Source organism: Colobus angolensis, unplaced genomic scaffold (genome assembly GCF_000951035.1).
Source record: "Colobus angolensis palliatus isolate OR3802 unplaced genomic scaffold, Cang.pa_1.0 Scaffold97, whole genome shotgun sequence".
Lineage (NCBI taxonomy): Eukaryota > Metazoa > Chordata > Mammalia > Primates > Cercopithecidae > Colobus > Colobus angolensis.
In genome coordinates this window covers 2,205,588-2,209,579 of record NW_012123709.1, presented here as the reverse complement: position 1 = coordinate 2,209,579, position 3,992 = coordinate 2,205,588, and positions in this window count along the sequence as shown.

Below are 3,992 nucleotides of genomic sequence, written 5' to 3'. Positions count from 1 at the left end.
AGGGTGCATGAACATTGAATATTGGCTCACTGGGAATGAGGAGATGGGGATATGCTCTTGATTATTCTCACTGAGAGAACCAGGATAAGTTGTGGTGATAATTAATTTTAGGTGTCAACTTGACTGGATTAACTGGTACCCAGATAACTGGTAAAGCATTACTTCTGGGCATGTCTACAAGGGTGTTTCCAAAAGAGACTGGCATTTGAATCAGTGGACCGAGTGATAAAGATGTGCCCTCACCCAACGTGGACAGGCATCATCCAATTGACTAAGGCCCTACTAGAACAAAAAGGTGAATTTGCTCATTCCCTTCTGAAGCTGGGACACCCTTATTCTCCTGCCCTTGGACATCAGAACCCTAGGTTCTCTATCCAACCTTTCGAATCTGGGACTTGTACTAGTGACCCCCCCAGTTTCTCAGGCATTCTGCCTTGTGACCTTCAGCCCTGTGGTGAAAGTTACACTATTGACATCTGTGGTTTTGAAGCCTAAGGCTTAGACTGACTCATATTACTGGCTTCCCTGGTTCTCTAGCTTGCAGATGGCCTATTTGCAGGACTTCTCAGCCTCCATAATCCTGTGAGCCAATTCCTATTTCTATCTCTCCATCTTTATCTATATCTTATTGTGTCTGTGTCTCTGGAGAACTCCAATCCAATGAGGGAGGCTTATCTTTAGGAAGGGAGTGGCACAGAGAGGGTATGGTTCAGAGGTAGAGCATTGGACTGCAGACTAAGAGGAAGGGAGTGGCAGGGCAAATCATGTGCAGGCTATTAATGCTTTGATACAAAAGTGACACAAGTGATATTCATATTTCTCTCATTATTTTTAAATAGACTTTACTTTTAAGAGCAATTTTAGGTTTACAGAAAAATTATGCAGAAAGTAGAGTTTCCAGGTATGCACTCCTTCCCCTTCCCCCACACTCCTCCTCTGCCCCATCGCTCCCTCGCCCAGAGTTCCCTCTCCTTAACATCTTTTGAGACAGGGTCTCTCTGTTGCCCAAGTGTAATCTCTGCTCATTGCAGCCTTGTGCAGCCTTGACTTCCTGAGCTCAAGTGATCCTTCCACCTTAGCCTCCCCAGTAGCTGGGACTGCAGGCATACACAGTCACACTCAGCTAAATTTTTTTGTATTTTTTTTTAGAGATGGGGTTTTGCCATGTTGCTCAGGCTGGTCTTGAACTCCTGAGCTCAAGTGATCCGCCCACCTCAGTCTCACAAAATGCTGGGATTACTACATGCATGAGCCACTGCAATTGGCCCTCTTCCATGTGTTTTTGTGGCTTGCTTTCTTTCTTTTTTTTTTTCTTAATCTCTGGATAATATTCCACTCTATGGATGTACCATATTATTGCTCTCAATCATATTTTATTGACCAAAGTAAGCCATATGGCAACCCTGACTTCAAGGGAGTCAGGGAAGGGTTGACCAATCATATAACTGGAAGAAGAAAAACTGGAACTATTTTGCGAGCAGCACTAATGAACCCTGCTTCCATGTCTTGAATGAAGTAACAATGTTACACTCACCATCAAATCCTTTTCAGGTGAAGTGAGTTTCAATTTAACAACAACCTGGACCCCCAATTTTTTCTATGAAGAAAGTAATAAAAGGAGCCAGAACACTCTTCATTTATTTAAAAAAAATCCCAGAATATGATCTCAAAGCTTGGCTGCAGGCTGCTTACATATCCACTGTGTCCGTCCTGAATATCATGTAAGTGACAGCGTCTTTGGAGTCTTAAAGAGGTCACTCCTTTGTGAGAAGCCATATGCACTTGTTAAACTGAACTAAATATGGCCTGAGAAGGATGCCATACTTCTATATTTGAGTCCATGTGGACAAACTGCAACCTAACTTTAAAGTCACAGACAAGATTCAAAACCTAACTTAAAAGTATGCACCTGTAACAATAGCTCAGCCTTGGCCAATCGCAGCAGCCATAATTCAACCACTGATACACTGCTGAGTGAGTGTTCAAATTGTGTTCAAATAAGACAAATGTGGAGCTGTAACCAATCCAGCTGTTTGTGTACCTCACTTCTGATTTCTGCACATCACTTCCCTTATGTTGTCTATAAATTTGTTTTGACCATAAGGCATCCCTGAACTCTCTGAATCTGCCATACATCTGGAGGCTGCCCAATTTATGATTCTTTTTTCTTGCTCAGTTAAACTCTGTTAAACTTAATTTGTCTGAAGTTTCCTTTTAACACAGTACAGCCTCAGAATACTGCTCAATATTGTCCTGGACGTAGGCAGAAGTGAGAACAAATCAGGTGAAGGCCAGTCCAGAAAACAGACACCCACCAGTTTTCCTAATAAAGAATACTTAATACAAGGAATTGAAGCACTGAAAGTGCAGAGGAGGGCCACTGAGGGGTCACGGAGTTAGCAACTGCAGGAAGCAATCCCTACCCCTAGGACTGAGGGAACAAAAGGGAGACGTGAGGTGCCTGTGATCTGGAAGCTTGGAGGAGGGACCCGCAGAGCTGGAAGCTGGACCAGGAGGGAGGGGTGCTGCCTGGTGGAGGCAGGTGCCCTGGAGACTCAGAGCAGGGATCCCCAAAACAGCAACTCAACATCTGGGGAGGAAGGTTCTGGTTGACAGATGCTGTCATTGAGGGAGTGTGTTGAGATTCTTGCAGTGAGGAAAATAACTGCAAACTGGAGCTAAGGGATGATACTGACAGGACCAGCAAAAAAACAGAAGGAACAAATCCCTTCTTCCCCACTCCTCCTTCCAGACTCCCTCTAGTGCCCCACTACTGGCAGCCTAAGAGAGATCCCTCTGGCAAAGCCGAAATGAGCCCCAGCAACACAAAGCCGAGAATGAAGGGTGAGTGTGGAGCTTACAGGCAACAGCTTAATAATCAACACAGACACTAAATAAATATTTGGTCCCTGTCTCTTATGCTAATATTTGCTCATTACAGTTGAAAGACTCTAAGGAAGGCCTAGGTCAGAGAAGGAGTAAGATCTGCTATTGACGTGTCCTAAAAGCCTTCCTTTTTGGTAACTGTCAGCTAAAAGAATCATCCCGGCAGTATCATCTGGAAGCTCATCCAGCTTGTTTTTTGGCCACCACTCGGTAAGAAGCTAGTCTGAGTTCCTTGCTCTTGCTTTAAGTAGCTTTTAGAGTTCTTTGGGACATTTGTACTTGGGATAGAGAAAAGAACAACTCTATGACAATTTTGGCTTCCCCAGGGTATTTGAAGGGACTTACTATCCATTTTCAGTTCTGAATCATCAAATTCCATTAAATAGCCAAGGTACTCACTAACTGTTCTTCCTTCTCCTTCTTTGCAGTCCTTCCTGTTCCCATTTCTTATTTTTATGTATTTCTCTCCTTTCTTTTCCCTGTTTTAAAATCCTTCCCCTTCTTCTTTCCTGCCACTGCTCTGCTTTCCCTGACACCCCTCGCTCTTCATGGGACACAGCACAGTGCGCTTGAAAGACCGTGACTCCTGCACAAGAAAGGCCTCGGGTTAAATCCTAATACTGATGTTTACTTGCTTTATGATCTTAGGCAAGTAATTTTTCATTTTCTGTTTTTTAAAATGGAAATAATTGCTAAGATATATGTACTTTGTAAGATGTAAATGAGAGAATATATATGTAGTGCTTGATAGGTAATAGGCACTTGATAAATATTCGCTTCCATCTCTCTCTCTCTTTTTTTTTTTAATCAAATGTACCCTTAGGTGCACCTATTGAAAACCACCTTAGTACTTCCTTATGTCTGCTGCAGAGCCCTGCGCTAGGCGCATATCTTAGACCCAGCCTGAATTATTCTCCTAAAGTATTGAATTATTTATTTAATCTGGCCATATTTTATTTATTTAACTTCTCTGTCTTAATTATGTGGAAACTGGTGAGGATCAAAATTGAGTCTGTGGCTGCCAGAATTACTGAGCTGGTGTATTTTGACTAAAGCAGGGGAAAATTTGCAGCATAAAGGAAAGAAAAGACAGATCAGGTTTGGAT